This window comes from Procambarus clarkii, chromosome 72, assembly GCF_040958095.1.
Source record: "Procambarus clarkii isolate CNS0578487 chromosome 72, FALCON_Pclarkii_2.0, whole genome shotgun sequence".
Taxonomy (NCBI): Eukaryota; Metazoa; Arthropoda; class Malacostraca; order Decapoda; family Cambaridae; genus Procambarus; species Procambarus clarkii.
This window is the reverse complement of record NC_091221.1, coordinates 10,286,974-10,305,144: the sequence shown is the minus strand read 5'-3', so window position 1 is coordinate 10,305,144 and position 18,171 is coordinate 10,286,974. Positions and strand designations below refer to the sequence as shown.

General features: G+C 52.1%; 1 protein-coding gene across 2 annotated transcripts in view; it reads right to left on the bottom strand.

Moving 5' to 3' along the window:
- The window catches only part of LOC123773700 (uncharacterized), a 510,416-nt gene that overhangs the window by 470,789 nt on the left and 21,456 nt on the right, over positions 1-18,171 (bottom strand). The window lies entirely within an intron of this gene.

The window sequence follows — 18,171 nt, the reverse complement described above, 5'->3', positions numbered from 1 at the left end:
TACTTGCCCCGCTCCTGTGCCAGGTAAGTATACTACGGGCTCACCATAGCCCGTGCTACTTGCCCCGCTCCTGTGCCAGGTAAGTCCATTACGGGCTCACCATAGCCCGTGCTACTTGCCCCGCTCCTGTGCCAGGTAAGTCCACTACGGGCTCACCATAGCCCGTGCTACTTGCCCCGCTCCTGTGCCAGGTAAGTCCACTACGGGCTCACCATAGCCCGTGCTACTTGGAACTGGTTCTGAGTAGCTGAATCTATAACAACAACAACAACAACAACGACTCCTCCAGCACAATATGACAGTGCCCAACCGTGTTCACTGTGGGTTTTCACCCTATTCACTGACGGCCAATTCAGTAGTGTAGTCATCCATCCTGGTGACTGAGCCTATTCACCGTGCTGGCTGGCTGTGGGCAGCGCCTCAGAAATCCCCCCGTGACTATTCTGGGCGTGAGTAGAGGGGCCCTCAGAGCCACTAGTGTCACTAACTATACTTAGCAATTCCTTGGTCACAGTCCTCGCCCTCTCTCAAGTCCTCCTTCTCCTCCTTCAACCGAAGATAGAATAGTTTGGGTGGGGAAGGATTGCTGAATATTTGAATATGGGGAGCCGGTCGGCCGAGCGGACAGCACGCTGGGCTTGTGGTCCTGGGTTCGATCCCAGGCGCCGGCGAGAAACAATGGGCAGAGTTTCTTTCACCCTGTGCCCCTGTTACCTAGCAGTAAAATAGGTAGCTGGGTGTTAGTCAGCTGTCACGGGGTGCTTCCTGGGGGTGGAGGCCTGGTCGAGGACCGGGCCGCGGGGACACTAAAGCCCCGAAATCATCTCAAGATAACCTCAAGACAGAGTGGTAACGCGAGCATCTCTCCAGACAAGCTGAGACATCCTCTCCCTTGTAAGGGAGGCTGAGACATCCTCTCCCTTGTAAGGGAGGCTGAGACATCCTCTCCCTTGTAAGGGAGGCTGAGACATCCTCTCCCTTGTAAGGGAGGCTGAGACATCCTCTCCCTTGTAAGGGAGGCTGAGACATCCTCTCCCTTGTAAGGGAGGCTGAGACATCCTCTCCCTTGTAAAAGAGAGCAACGCGGGCTGCCAACACACACAGACAGCTGGGTCACGCGACGCTTACTGCACTTTCCTCTCTACACATCAACCTCCTTCATCAAGTGAGAAAATGAGTAATATATACACACAGTGAGATAAAAGTTGACATTCTTATTATTCTTGCTCGCTGTTGTCAAACTTGGCGGCATCTTGGGGTGTTCTTAAGGACCCAGAAACACCTGCCGGGACAGGTAAGTCCACTACGGGCTCACCATAGCCCGTGCTACTTGCCCCGTTCCTGTGCCAGGTAAGTCCACTACGGGCTCACCATAGCCCGTGCTACTTGCCCCGCTCCTGTGCCAGGTAAGTCCACTACGGGCTCACCATAGCCCGTGCTACTTGCCCCGCTCCTGTGCCAGGTAAGTCCACTACGGGCTCACCATAGCCCGTGCTACTTGCCCCGCTCCTGTGCCAGGTAAGTCCACTACGGGCTCACCATAGCCCGTGCTACTTGCCCCGCTCCTGTGCCAGGTAAGTCCACTACGGGCTCACCATAGCCCGTGCTACTTGCCCCGCTCCTGTGCCAGGTAAGTCCACTACGGGCTCACCATAGCCCGTGCTACTTGCCCCGCTCCTGTGCCAGGTAAGGCCACTACGGGCTCACCATAGCCCGTGCTACTTGCCCCGCTCCTGTGCCAGGTAAGGCCACTACGGGCTCACCATAGCCCGTGCTACTTGCCCCGCTCCTGTGCCAGGTAAGTCCACTACGGGCTCACCATAGCCCGTGCTACTTGCCCCGCTCCTGTGCCAGGTAAGTCCACTACGGGCTCACCATAGCCCGTGCTACTTGCCCCGCTCCTGTGCCAGGTAAGTCCACTACGGGCTCACCATAGCCCGTGCTACTTGCCCCGCTCCTGTGCCAGGTAAGTCCACTACGGGCTCACCATAGCCCGTGCTACTTGCCCCGCTCCTGTGCCAGGTAAGGCCACTACGGGCTCACCATAGCCCGTACTACTTGCCCCGCTCCTGTGCCAGGTAAGTCCACTACGGGCTCACCATAGCCCGTGCTACTTGGAACTTGTTCCGAGTAGCTGAATCTATAACAACAACAACCTATAGGAAATCCCATTATCATCAGGTATCAAGGAGTAGATACCCAGGAGCCGTCATGAGGATTCGAACCCATGCGTGTGTGTCTGCGAACACCCCGCATGCAGGTTCGAATCCTCATTATTATTATTATAGACCAGCAGAGTCCAGTGCAGGATGAGGTTGACTGAGGCACTTGGCCCTTGACACGAGAGCCAGCCACGGGGCCAGATTTAATCCCCCATGACCATCAATGGGGTGTGTTCAGGTGCTCGGTATCCCTTGTGGTGCCCGCTGTCTGCCCTCAGGTACGCCAGACGCTGTCAACACAAGTCTCCAGCCTCAGGAACGTCAGACGCTGTCAACACTGACAGTATCCACCCTCAGGAACGTCAGACACTGTCAACACTGACAGTATCCACCCTCAGGAACGTCAGACACTGTCAACACTGACAGTATCCAGCCTCAGGAACGTCAGACACTGTCAACACTGACAGTATCCAGCCTGAGGAACGATACACTGTCAACACAAGTCTCCAGCCTCAGGAACGTCAGACACTGTCAACACTGACAGTGTCCAGCCTCAGGAACGTCAGACACTGTCAACACTGACAGTGTCCAGCCTCAGGAACGTCAGACACTGTCAACACTGACAGTCTCCAGCCTCAAGAACGTCAGACACTGTCAACACTGACAGTGTCCAGCCTCAGGAACGTCAGACGCTGTCAACACAAGTCTCCACCCTCAGGAACGTCAGACACTGTCAACACTGACAGTCTCCACCCTCAGGAACGTCAGACACTGTCAACACTGACAGTGTCCAGCCTCAGGAACGTCAGACACTGTCAACACTGACAGTGTCCAGCCCCAGGAACGTCAGACACTGTCAACACTGACAAGTCTCCAGCCTCAGGAACGTCAGACACTGTCAACACTGACAGTGTCCAGCCTCAGGAACGTCAGACACTGTCAACACTGACAGTCACCAGCCTCAGGAACGTCAGACACTGTCAACACTGACAGTCACCAGCCTCAGGAACGTCAGACACTGTCAACACTGACAGTCACCAGCCTCAGGAACGTCAGACACTGTCAACACTGTCAGTCTCCAGCCTCAGGAACGTCAGACACTGTCAACACTGACAGTCTCCAGCCTCAGGAACGTCAGACACTGTCAACACTGACAGTCTCCACCCTTAGGAACGTCAGACACTGTCAACACTGACAGTCTCCAGCCTCAGGTACGCCAGACGCTGTCAACACTGACAGTCTCCAGCCTCAGGAACGTCAGACACTGTCAACACTAACAGTCTCCACCCTTAGGAACGTCAGACACTGTCAACACTGACAGTCTCCACCCTTAGGAACGTCAGACACTGTCAACACTGACAGTCTCCAGCCTCAGGAACGTCAGACACTGTCAACACTGACAGTCACCAGCCCCAGGAACGTCAGACACTGTCAACACTGACAGTCTCCACCCTTAGGAACGTCAGACACTGTCAACACTGACAGTCTCCACCCTCAGGTACGCCAGACGCTGTCAACACTGACAGTGTCCAGCCTCAGGAACGTCAGACACTGTCAACACTGACAGTCTCCACCCTCAGGTACGCCAGACGCTGTCAACACAAGTCTCCAGCCTCAGGAACGTCAGACACTGTCAACACTGACAGTCTCCACCCTTAGGAACACTGTCAGACTGTCAACACAAGCCTGAAAACTTGCCAATCAACTGTTGTTATTGTTATAAACAGCCTCCTGGTGCTTAGGAGCTTATTAACTGTTTAATAATTGTAAACATAGCCGCCAAAGGTTGAGAAAAGATGTACAGGTTCGTAAGTGCTTGCGTAACTGCTTTGTGTCTGGGTACAAGTGACAGGATGAACAACCCAGCGGGTTTTCTTCCTATTGGGGAGTGTTGTACATGCTGCTATGGCGGTGTGTCCACTCACAAGATGAGTGGTGCTGCCCAATACTGTCACTATAGTGGTGTGTCCACTCACAGGATGAGTGGCGCTGCCCAATACTGTCACTATAGTGGTGTGTCCACTCACAGGATGAGTGGCGCTGCCCAATACTGTCACTATAGTGGTGTGTCCACTCACAGGATGAGTGGCGCTGCCCAATACTGTCACTATGGCGGTGTGTCCACTCACAGGATGAGTGGCGCTGCCCAATACTGTCACTATGGCGGTGTGTCCACTCACAGTATGAGTGGCGCTGCCCAATACTGTCACTATGGCGGTGTGTCCACTCACAGGATGAGTGCCGCTGCCCAATACTGTCACTATGGCGGTGTGTCCACTCACAGGATGAGTGGCGCTGCCCAATACTGTCACTATAGCGGTGTGTCCACTCACAGGATGAGTGGCGCTGCCCAATACTGTCACTATAGTGGTGTGTCCACTCACAGGATGAGTGGCGCTGCCCAATACTGTCACTATGGCGGTGTGTCCACTCACAGGATGAGTGGCGCTGCCCAATACTGTCACTATGGTGGTGTGTCCACTCACAAGATGAGTGGCGCTGCCCAATACTGTCACTATAGTGGTGTGTCCGCTCACAGGATGAGTGGCGCTGCCCAATACTGTCACTATGGCGGTGTGTCCACTCACAGGATGAGTGGCGCTGCCCAATAAACTCGCCCCTCGGAGCAAAATTTCAATTTATAATTTGCTTCGTGAATCTGGCTTCCCAAGGCGTTCGAAAGGGCCAACATCCGCGCCACAGTTCAAACAAGCCGCTAGCTCCTCTAATGACCCCCACGGCTTTGCCATTCGCCAGAACCATTAGTTCAGTGGATCAAAGTGTTCGGAGCGATGGCCAGGGCAAGAGGGAGCCACAACACGGGATACAAAGCTGGGAGTTTGTACACTAAGCTTGACTAGGTTACCGGAAGACTCATCCCAGACCCCCAGCGCTGGCCACACACACACACACACACACACACAGGTGGGGACATGATCACCACATACAAGATTCTCAAGGGAATTGACAGGGTTGATAAAGACAGGCTGTTTAACACAAGGGGCACACGCACTAGGGGACACAGGTGGAAACTGAGTGCCCAAATGAGCCACAGAGATATTAGAAAGAACTTTTTCAGTGTCAGAGTGGTTGACAAATGGAATGCATTAGGAAGTGATGTGGTGGAGGCTGACTCCATGCACAGTTTCAAGTGTAGATATGATAGAGCCCAATAGGCTCAGGAACCTGTACACCAGTTGATTGACGGTTGAGAGGCGGGACCAAAGAGCCAGAGCTCAACCCCCGCAACAACAACTAGGTGAGTACACACACACACAGAGCAGGAGCCGGTTAAGTCATCTGTATGTCCCAGCCCGAACCCAGGGGAGGGGGGGGCGGCTAGTACTCTTCCTCCCTCCAGCACTGTGTGTGTCAGGTGTAGAGCAGCCACACCCGGGTGTGTCAGGTGTAGGCCTGCCAAACCTGGCCCCGGGCCACCACTGGTGGGCCACCACCGGCGGGCCAGGGGCCAGATTCACGAAGCAGTTACGCAAGCACTTACGAACGTGTACATCTTTCCTCAATCTTTGACAGCTTTGGTTACATTTATTAAACAGTTTACAAGCATGAAAACTTGCCAATCAACTGTTGTTATTGTTATAAACAGCCTCCTGGTGCTTCCGAGCTCATTAACTGTTTAATAATTGTAAACAAAGCCGCCAAAGATTGAGAAAAGATGTACAGGTTCGTAAGTGCTTGCGTAACTGCTTCGTAAGTCTGGCCCCAGAACGATATAAAGGCTAACACAGGTAGTAATTATCCAAATATTAATGGACAAAGATTATACATTTAAGCCCTCACGCAATAACTTGGGCTGGACGGTAGAGCGACGGTCTCGCTTCATGCAGGTCGGCGTTCAATCCCCGACCGTCCACAAGTGGTTGGGGTACCATTCCTTCCCCCCCGTCCCATCCCAAATCCTTATCCTGACCCCTTCCCAGTGCTATACAGTCGTAGTGGCTTGGCGCTTTCCCTGATAGAGAGACTACACCCTCACGTTCCCTCATCTTCCCCCTTACACCCTCATGAACCACGTGAACGAAGGATGAGGTAGCGGCCGCAGGTTCGAATCCTCATCACGGCCCTTGTGGATTTGTTCGTGGGGTAGCGGATTAAAGGATAAGGCGGTAGTGGTTGGGCACTGGCGGTGCCCCGGGGGGTTAACAGAGCCGCCCGTGCTTAACTGCCCTCCCCTAACTACCGACAACTACCTATAATATTAGGGACCTACGAGGGGAAGGGGTAATGTTGGACCCACAGTTATAACGTCTCAGGGTCGTTACAAGACGCCCCCTGGCACTTCCTGGTACTATGGCACCTTCTGGCACCTGGCACTATGGCACCTTCTGGCACTTCCTGGCACCCTGGCACTCTGAAACTACACACTCAGGCTCGTCTCCTTAACGCCAGGGTAATTAAGGACCTCACGCCTGCCTCTACCAATTACCCAGTACACTTTAGTCCTGAACATAATCTACAAGTAAACTCTAGTTTACAATCAAGTAGGTCCCTTAAAAGATCTACAATTATTGTATAATTTACTGTAAATACATGGCTATTTAAATAGAACATTCTCTGTATCTTGAGATGATTTCGGGGCTTTAGTGTCCCCGCGGCCCGGTCCTCGACCAGGCCTCCACCCCTAAGAAGCAGCCCGTGACAGCTGTCTAACTCCCAGGTACAGTTACTGCTAGGTAACAGGGGCATCAGGGTGAAGCTGCTCATTGTTTCTCGCCGGCGCCCGGAATCGAACCCGGGCCCACAGGATCACGCGTCCAGTGTTCTGTCTGCTGAGCCGCCGGCTCCCTACTCCCGGCTCCCAACTAGCTGACATTATTAGGTGTGAAGGATAGATGTAATTGTTAATGTAATAATCTCCGTTGAGGTCTGATAAAGACCTTTTGTGCCGTCTGTCATCCTTTTTGCGCTACCGCTCACAGGATAAGTATGGGGTGCACAATAAACTCGCCGCCTCTGACGGCTACAATCAAATCAAACTCTTCAGTGTGAAGTGAAGTGCATCTTTTCACCCACTTAAGGGGGGGGGGGGGCTGGCGCCACTTGGAGCAAAGTTTCAGCCCCGCTCCTGTGCCAGGTAAGTCCACTACGGGATCACCATAGCCCGTGCTACTTGCCCCGCTCCTGTGCCAGGTAAGTCCACTACGGGATCACCATAGCCCGTGCTACTTGGAACTTGTTCCGAGTAGCTGAATCTATAACAACAACATTATTTAGAATAAATTTGAATTTAGCAGTTAAGAACATTTAATAAAAAGCTGTTAAAACCACTGTACAAAATGATCAAATCCACAAGGGCCGTGACGAGGATTCGAACCCAGGAGGCCGTGACAATAGAGCCACGGGGGACATCATTCCTGCAGACCCACACGAGGGCCACCCTTCACCAGTCAGCAATATTGTAAGACCTGCCTGGTATTGGGGGCGACGCTCCCTCGGCCAGGGGAGCCCGCGCACGCACACACACGCACGCACAGAGTTGGGGGGAGATGTGGACTGTCAAAATATATCTATATCTATACATCACATCAGCGCCCCATCTCGCCCTGCCCTTATGTGTACTCTCCTAGTAGTCACCTAGTTGTGCTTGCGGGGGTTACTCCACTACGGGCTCACCATAGCCCGTGCTACTTGGATCTTTTAGTTCCAGGTAGCGAATCTTCAACAACAACAACAACATTGCGGGGGTTGAGCTCTGGCTGTTTGGTCCCGCCTCTCAACAGTCAATCAACAGGTGTACAGGTTCCTGAGCCTATTGGGCTCTATCATATCTACACTTGAAATGTGTGTGTGGGGGGGGATGGGTTAGGGGTCGGTGGGTGGATAGACGTGATTTAAACCCACACAGCACCGTGGGTCAGGTCAGGTCAGGTCAGGTCAGGTCATGGGTGTTCAGAGGCCAGCACTGACGTTGTCTATACAGTATACCTAGGTCATAAAAGTATTTGTGTGTACGTCTGATACCATACTACTTGTGAGGGAGGAAATGTATATTTTTACCTCTCAGAATGTTTGGTAATATGTTTATTTGTGATGTGTGTATATGTATATATTAACACGTTGTACTGAACGGGGTGAGAATAGCTTGAGCTACCTCATCCCTTTGTGTGTATTTTACCTCAATAAACTTATTTCAATTTCAATTTCAATTCAGCACTGACGTGAGGCGGGTACTAGCTGTTCTCTGGTCTAACACCTTGGCTACACCAAATTTGGTTATGCTATGATATCTTTCTATTTAACGAGAGTTTTGTGTTGAATGATATTGTTAATACTTTAAAGATACTATTCAAAAAGAGACATTATTTATCCGAATATGTTGTGGGATTGTTCAATAAAGATTGCCCAATCACTTGGGGTAGATGGTAGAGCGACGGTCTCGCTTTCGTGCAGGTCGGCGTTCAATCCCCGACCGTCCACAAGTGGTTGGGCACCATTCCTTCCACCCGTCCGATCCCAAATCCTTATCCTGACCCCTTCCCAGTGCTATATAGTCGTAATGGCTTAGCGTTCTTCCCTTATTGTTTCCTCCCTTTCCTTCAATAAAGAATACCTATCAATATCAATATTTCTTTATCTATAAACATTATTGAAGATTACACACAGAAATCACAATAGCGTGATGCATCAAATGAACAAATCCACAAGGGCCGTGACGAGGATTCGAACCTGCGTCCGAGAGCATCCCAGACGCTGCCTTAATCGAAGTAGTAAGGACAGTAGAACTTCTGGTTGCAATTCTTTTGACCATGTCGTAGCTCAGTCGATTAAGGCAGCGTCCGGCGTAGTACCCAGAAGCATGGGCGTAGATTACAGTAGCGTGGGTGAGTACCGTGGGCGTGTGACGGTATAAACGTGATTATGGGCCCACAGTAGCGTGGGCGTGTGCCACAGTAGCGTAGGCGTGGCCCACAGTAGCGTGGGCGTAGATTACAGTAGCGTGGGTGAGTACCGTGGGCGTGTGACGTGATTATGGGTCACAGTAGCGTGGGTGTGGGCCCACAGTAGCGTGGGCGTGAGGGTGTAGCCCTGCTAGGGAAGACGGTGGTGGCTGGTTCAGGAGGACCCGCATCTACCATGATGCTATCATCACGTTAAGTCATCCCGCCACCCCTAGCTCATGCCACATAGTCTAGCATTACCCAACTGCTCTGCATACCACTGATATGTCTTTGGTGAGGGCGCGGCTAGCCTGTCAGCCAGCCCCTTCCCTGCCTGACAGCCTGCCAGCCCCTTCCCTGCCTGTCAGCCAGCCCCTTCCCTGCCTGACAGCCTGCCAGCCCCTTCCCTGCCTGTCAGCCAGCCCCTTCCCTGCCTGACAGCCTGCCAGCCCCTTCCCTGCCTGTCAACCAGCCCCTTCCCTGCCTGACAGCCTGCCAGCCCCTTCCCTGCCTGTCAGCCAGCCCCTTCCCTGCCTGACAGCCTGCCAGCCCCTTCCCTGCCTGTCAGCCAGCCCCTTCCCTGCCTGACAGCCTGCCAGCCCCTTCCCTGCCTGTCAGTCACCCAGCCAGCTTGACTGCGATGCGCTCCTTGGGGAAACATGAAATTAGCGACGTAGAACAAGGCGGTGTAGCGGCCAGCAAGACCCAATACTCACCGTACTCATCATTCTCACATCCAACTTTCACCACTAATCATCCGCCTAATCATCTTACAGGCAGACATGGCCAACGTCTCCGAGGTCCACGAGGTGTTCATGATGAACACCAGTTGCCAGACACTCCAGGAGAACAAATAACAGCGCCAGGACGGCATGGAAACAGAACAAAATACGGGAGACAGACAGAGACGATAAATGACAGAACTGAGGACATCAGAGACGGAATAAGAACCAGGGGCCAGATTCACGAAGCAGTTACGCAAGCACTTACGAACCTGTCCATCTTTTCTCAATCTTTGGCGGCTTTGGTTACAATTATTACTTAACCTATACCTATAATAGGTTAAGTAATAATTATAATTACGAAGCAATAAGATGCTTATCTTAACATACTAAGAAGGTTAGGTAAGGTCGGTGTTTTCTATGAAGCTTTTCAAGGTAAACTAGTATGTTTAGTATGTCACATATGCACGAATTTAATAAGTCAATATTGACTATACGAAAGTGCGAGAACGGGTTGCATCCTATTGGAAAATAGCGAGGAATACCTAGCTATTAACGACACAAGATCTTCAACACACACCAAACTGAGGAACCCGGGAAGAAAACCCAAATGTATGGTGGCAGTATTTAAGAAAAGGAGACACAGACAGGAAGGTCTAAGCAACAGAACAGATTCGTAGGTTCGAATCCTCATCACGGCCCTTGTGGATTTGTTTATTTGATGCCTCACATAAGAACAAGGCAACTGCAGAAGGCCTATTGGCCCATACGAGGCAGCTCCTATCTATAACCACCCAATCCCACTCATATACATGTCCAACCCGCGCTTGAAACAATCGAGGGACCCCACCTCCACCACGTTACGCGGCAATTGGTTCCAGAAATCAACAACCCTGTTACCGAACCAGTATTTACCCAAGTCTTTCTTTCAGGCAATTGTGATTTCTGTGTGTAAGCAGAACAGCCTCACTAAACACATTCCTCGCCCCCAGCCCTCTGACCATTGCCAGGTTAGCAGACATTTACGCATCAACTTACGAAACCTGTGCATCTGGCCTCAATCATGGCGGCTTTGACATGTGTTATACAGCTTGTGAGCTGCGAAGCACTGAGAGGTTGTTTATAACAATAATAACCTTGGCTTGTGAAGTTGTCAAACTCGTAAACGGGTTATTAAATGTAAACAAAGCCTCATGAACCCCGACGCTGAGCAAAAACTAGCAAGGGATGTTGTTGTTATAGATTCAGCTACTGGGAACAAGTTCCAAGTAGCACGGGCTATGGTGAGCCCGTAGCTTACCTGGCACAGGAGCGGGGCAAGTAGCACGGGCTATGGTGAGCCCGTAGTGGACTTACCTGGCACAGGAGTGGTGCAAGTAGCACGGGCTATGGTGAGCCCGTAGTGGACTTACCTGGCACAGGAGCGGGGCAAGTAGCACGGGCTATGGTGAGCCCGTAGTGGACTTATCTGGCACGGGAGCGGGGCAAGTAGCACGGGCTATGGTGAGCCCGTAGTGGACTTATCTGGCACGGGAGCGGGGCAAGTAGCACGGGCTATGGTGAGCCCGTAGTGGACTTACCTGGCACGGGAGCGGGGCAAGTAGCACGGGCTATGGTGAGCCCGTAGTGGACTTATCTGGCACGGGAGCGGGGCAAGTAGCACGGGCTATGGTGAGCCCGTAGTGGACTTACCTGGCACGGGAGCGGGGCAAGTAGCACGGGCTATGGTGAGCCCGTAGTGGACTTATCTGGCACGGGAGCGGGGCAAGTAGCACGGGCTATGGTGAGCCCGTAGTGGACTTATCTGGCACGGGAGCGGGGCAAGTAGCACGGGCTATGGTGAGCCCGTAGTGGACTGACCTGGCACAGGAGCGGGGCAAGTAGCACGGGCTATGGTGAGCCCGTAGTGGACTTATCTGGCACGGGAGCGGGGCAAGTAGCACGGGCTATGGTGAGCCCGTAGTGGACTGACCTGGCACAGGAGCGGGGCAAGTAGCACGGGCTATGGTGAGCCCGTAGTGGACTTATCTGGCACGGGAGCGGGGCAAGTAGCACGGGCTATGGTGAGCCCGTAGTGGACTTATCTGGCACGGGAGCGGGGCAAGTAGCACGGGCTATGGTGAGCCCGTAGTGGACTTACCTGGCACGGGAGCGGGGCAAGGGAGCCGGTCGGCCGAGCGGACAGCACGCTTGACTTGTGATCCTGGGTTCGATCCCAGGCGCCGGCGAGAAACAATGGGCAGAGTTTCTTACACCCTATGCCCCTGTTACCTAGCAGTAAAATAGGTACCTGGGAGTTAGTCAGCTGTCACGGGCTGCTTCCTGGGGGTGGAGGCCTGGTCGAGGACTGGGCCGCGGGGACACTAAAAGCCCCGAAATCATCTCAAGATAACCTCAAGTAGCACGGGCTATGGTGAGCCCGTAGTGGACTTACCTGGCACAGGAGCGGTGCTGTGTGCTAGCATGGGAACCTGAGCTAACTTAAATATGTCTATTACACCTCAATTTTACCTTAGGCCTGGGTAAAACTAGGCCTAAGTTATTCATTGGAGTAGTCAAAATTGCATACTTTCACCTCAAGTTTGGGATTATTTACATCTATATTCCTAATTCCCAGGAGCGGCTTTCAGGTGATGGGGTTCTGTGTACTCTGAGGCGCGGAGTATTTTGGTTATACTCCCCTTGTACTGGCTACACTACCCCTCTACCCCTCTCCCTCACTCGCTACCCATATTTAACCCCCCTCCCCTTTCTCTCACTTTCCTCCCCTCACTTGCTACCTGTACCCCTCACTTTCCCCTCAACCGCCATACACTTACAGCCTAATTTGGCTCCATGTATTTATTTTAATCTGACAATACCACTTCACACCACCAGCACAGAGCCATAAGCACCACACCAAAGGCACCACACCACCCCACAAGCACCACACCAAAGGCACCACACCACCCCATAAGCACCACGCCAAAGGCACCACACCACCCCACAAGCACCACACCAAAGGCACCACACCACCCCACGAGCACCACACCAAAGGCACCACACCACCCCACAAGCACCACACCAAAGGCACCCGAGGCCATGTAAGGAAATACAGGCAACTTGACCGAGTTGTCAAACTACCACAACATGTCAACAAAGATTATGTCACAAGTTCCCTTCACGTTGACGGACCGCCATCCCCAAGCACCGTCCTCCTCATATGGGACATTACTCGTTTCAACGTTCTTCTCCTCACAAGGCCGTCCCCTATCCTTCAAGACCACCCCCTACCCCACCTCCAAGGCCTGCAAACCCACCCCCTCTGTCTATCTCCAAGGCCGCCCACCCCCACATCCCAGGCCGCTCCCACACAAACAGCGCCACGACGCCAAGTCATCTCCAGGTGGTAATCCCAGTAAGTGCTGCCAAAATCCTCCTCCATTAAACTCCCCGAGGCCAAACACTCCAAAGCCTTCATATGAAAAAGGTAAATAACACAAATATCGTATAATATCTGTGTTTTGTCTACAGAATTCACGTTGTAAATTGATGGGACACGAGGCTAAGGGTCGAGGTGTGGCAGCTCCACCACCCTCTCTGTTACCTAGCAGTAAAATAGGTACCAGGGTGTTAGTCAGCTGTCACGGGCTGCTTCCTGGGGGTGGAGGCCTGGTCGAGGACCGGGCCGCGGGGACACTAAAAGCCCCGAAATCACCTCAAGATAACCACCACCACGATTTGTCTTGAAGCACAAGTATTAATATATTCAACAAATATTCTTAAAATTACACATTTTCTCGCTATCCTTTTCCCCGTCCCGCCACCAGGAGGCTAAACGACCCAACATCAGTCATAATCTCACTTGTAGGATCATACGCAAGTGTTGTATTTCAATTCAAAATGGAAACTCATCCACAGGGGATTGTATGGAAGCCAATACACCATAGACAAAGTCCTTGGGCTAATCTGCTCATTTTTATAATACACTGCTGCTTGTATGGAGACATTAGGCTTCACCATTGGGGATTCCTGGTGTGGGGGAGTTTCTTTTCCTAGATCTCTCAGGCCAGACAAGCTCCTGCGAGAGTGGTCGTCACAGTGTGTCCCCTGTGAGAGTGGTCGTCACAGGGTGCCCCTGTGAGAGTGGTCGTCACAGTGTCCCTGTGAGAGTGGTCGTCACAGTGTGTCCCCTGTGAGAGTGGTCGTCACAGGGTGCCCCTGTGAGAGGGTCGTCACAGGGTGTCCCCTGTGAGAGGGTCGTCACAGGGTGTCCCCTGTGAGAGGGTCGTCACAGGGTGTCCCCTGTGAGAGTGGTCGTCACAGGGTGCCCCTGTGAGAGGGTCGTCACAGGGTGTCCCCTGTGAGAGTGGTCGTCACAGTGTGTCCCCTGTGAGAGTGGTCGTCACAGGGTGCCCCTGTGAGAGGGTCGTCACAGGGTGTCCCCTGTGAGAGTGGTCGTCACAGGGTGTCCCCTGTGAGAGTGGTCGTCACAGGGTGTCCCCTGTGAGAGGGTCGTCACAGGGTGCCCCTGTGAGAGTGGTCGTCACAGGGTGTCCCCTGTGAGAGTGGTCGTCACAGGGTGTCCCCTGTGAGAGGGTCGTCACAGGGTGTCCCCTGTGAGAGGGTCGTCACAGGGCGTCCAGAGAAATATAACCACAACCCACACATGAATGTTCGATAAACCTTGTTTTCTGACCACTAAAATCGCTCATAAGGTTAGGTTAGGTTAGGGTGTACTAGCTTAAGTAAGGCTCAGTTGGGTCAGGTTAATTTACAATTCAGTTGGCGAACGATTCTCTGTGACTTGTATCTGTGTCTATAATGTCACTAGGCGCATGCTCTCTTTCAGTCCCACATACGGACATATGTCCAAGTAAATGGGTGTTAATGGACAGTAATGGAGCATATTGTAAGGCTTGACTTGAGGTGGGGGAAGGGTGTCCCAGCCCGGCCTGTCTCACGCTCTCATGGGTCAAACTGCCGTGTGTTGGTGGTACAAGTTTAAGGCTAGAATGAGTACAGGCTTGTACTCACTTAATTGTGCTTGTGGGGGTTGAGCTTTGGCTCTTTGGTTCCGCCTCTCAACTGTCAATCAACTGGTGTACAGGTTCCTGAGCCTACTGGGCTCTATCATATCTACACTTGAAACTGTGTATGGAGTCAGCCTCCACCACATTACTTCATTGTGGAGATGAGTATAGTGTTGGTTGTTGTGGTGGTGGTTGTGGTGGTGGTTGTGGTGGTGGTGGTGGTGGTGGTGGTGGTGGTGGTGGTGGTGGTGGTGGTGGTGGTGGTGGTGCTGCTGCTGCTGGCGCTGGTGGTATCCTAATGCAAGTGAAATCTGTTCTGTGTAATAGTTCATTTAAACTTTTTGTTTAAGTTCGGTAAGTTCAGTAGAATCACATAAACAACAAAAGCCGACATCAACATAAAAGTATAATCTAGCGACGACTGTAATTAAGTTTACAAACTTTAACAACCCAATGATCAGTTACTTTGCCCCTCAAGTTACTGACTCAAATTGTCTGGTGAAAGCCTAATATTTATTGTTTTTTCATATTAAAAATTATTCGAGAAAATTATTTTTGCATTGGCAATGTTCCGAGCTGAATAGTGGGCATCCATCAGTCTCAGGAGACTATGGAGTTAAGCTCTGGTGTCGGCCTGGGGCCAGATTCACGAAAGCATTTACGACCGTGTACATCTTTCCTCAATCTTTGACGGCTTTGGTTACATTTATTAAACAGTTTACAAGCATGAAAACTTGCCAATCAACTGTTGATATTGTTATAAACAGCCTCCTTGTGCTTCCGAGCTCATTAACTGTTTAATAATTGGAAACAAAGCCGCAAAAGATTGAGAAAAGATGTACAGGTTCGTAAGTGTTTGCGTAAGTGCTTTCGTGAATCTGGCCCCTGGTCTGGAGTGGCCTCTCCAAGGCGCAAAGCCAGGGTAGGTTGATTCGGGGAGAGAAGCTGTTACCCATGCAGCAGGTCCCCCCCCATCTCCTCGGCGCTGAAAGTCTGAATATATAAAGAAATATTTATGTGGTTATGAAGAGTGTGTGTTCGAGATACAGTAAGCATACATCGCTGTAATCTATGAAACCTGACACAGTTAAGTAAGTCTCAGCTGGGTATAAGTGAACAACCCAGTTAGTTGTCTTCATATCTGGACGTGTTCAACATGCCGCTATGGCGGAATGTTCACATTTTGAGTGACGTTGTTCGATCAATACTGTCAATATGGGGCACACAGCACGAGTGACGCTGCCAGAGTAACTCGTCCTTCTGAGCAAAAATGTGAAGAGATGAACTTATCCATGAGGAGCTGTTCACTTGAGACAGTTAAGCAAGTCCCAGCTGTGTCTGGGTACAAGTGACAGGATGAACAACCCAGCTGGCTTTCTTCCTATTGGGGAGTGTTGTACATGCTGCTATGGCGGTGTGTCCACTCACAGGATGAGTGACGCTGCCCAATACTGTCACTATGGCGGTGTGTCCACTCACAGGATGAGTGGCGCTGCCCAATACTGTCACTATGGCGGTATGTCCACTCACAGGATGAGTGGTGCTGCCCAATACTGTCACTATGGCGGTGTGTCCACTCACAGGATGAGTGGTGCTGCCCAATACTGTCACTATGGCGGTGTGTCCACTCACAGGATGAGTGGCACTGCCCAATACTGTCACTATGGCGGTGTGTCCACTCACAGGATGAGTGACGCTGCCCAATACTGTCACTATGGCGGTGTGTCCACTCACAGGATGAGTGGCGCTGCCCAATACTGTCACTATGGCGGTGTGTCCACTCACAGGATGAGTGGCGCTGCCCAATAAACTCGCCCCTCGGGGCAAAATTTAAACAAATTTATCCATGAACTTGACCGTGACTAGAGAGAGCTAGCGTCACGCTCCGTGCTAGTGTAGTGAGGACTTGAGTCTGCTCTGATGATGAGAGAGCAACAGTAATGTTTAGTGTCAACAGCTCTAAACATTACTTGGCAAGGTCAGAGTTTGGCGAGGGAGGGTAGTGAAGACCTCCGCTCCACGCTGCTGCTTCCTTATGAGACCCCGCGTGTCACGTCCCGTCTCCGATACACATCTCAATGGACCACACACACACACACAGGGGCGTCTTCTTCAACAGGATTCCCCCCCCCCAAGACCACGTCTCGGGTAACTTGTGCCTCATGGCTCAAGTCTAGTGCCAGCCGCGGCAACAATGTAGCGGTTTGATCGCCAAAACGGTACAGGGGTACACTTGAGGGTTGAGTGAACGGCCGTACCGTGAGTTAAGCTCCAAGACCCCGAGGTAAAAGTTGTGTTAACAGTTCGAAGTACCTTCAACAAAGTGTTAATGAAGCGATATTTGAGAGGTGACAGGAGGGCGGTACATCCATCATCAGATCGACACCTGTCACTTGATTCCGTGAACCAGCACTTCTAATATTTTGATACGTCGCCCCCTCTCTCAACACACCAATATCGCTGCTGGCAGTACATCTGCACCCTCCCCCATCCTCCTCTTCCTGCTGCTGCTGCTGCTGCTGTTGCTGTTGCTGCTGCTGCTACTGTTGCTGTTGCTGCTGCTGCTGTTGCTGTTGCTGCTGCTGCTGCTGCTGAAGCAGAGAGCGCGCCCCAACCCCCAAATCAGTTGTGATTTGTTGTAAACAAATGCATTTTGATCTCCTACCCATCCTATAGCATCCCCACCCCCCCAAGATCATCACCGTAGCAGAGATAACGACGAGGAAGGTTATCGTTTTGAGATGATTTCGGGGCTTTAGTGTCCCCGCGGCCCGGTCCTCGACCAGGCCTCCAACCCCCCAGGAAGCAGCCCGTGACAGGGGAGGGGAGGTGGAGACGGAACAAGAGAAGGGAAAGGAGAATGAAAAAGAGATATGAGGAAAGATGTAGAAGATATACAAGAGGTATGAGCCTGCTGGAGCAGAGGGTGCCATCCCTATACGCTTGGCACTGTCGATCCATCCTGTGCCATCACACACTTTCTTGGTGAACAATTGAATAACAAGACTGTGGTTAGCCCGCATGTTGCTCCACTGCCCGGGACGGGGGCAGCTAGCCCAGTGCCACCCCACCACTGGTCCACACCCCTGTACAAGGTCAACACACCCAGTGCCACCCCGCCACTGGTCCACACCCCTGTACAAGGTCAACACACCCAGTGCCACCCCACCACTGGTCCACACCCCTGTACAAGGTCAACACATCCAGTGCCACCCCGCCACTGGTCCACACCCCTGTACAAGGTCAACACACCCAGTGCCACCCCACCACTGGTCCACACCCCTGTGCAAGGTCAACACACCCAGTACCACCCCACCACTGGTCCACACCCCTGGACAAGATCAACACACCCAGTGCCACCCCACCACTGGTCTAC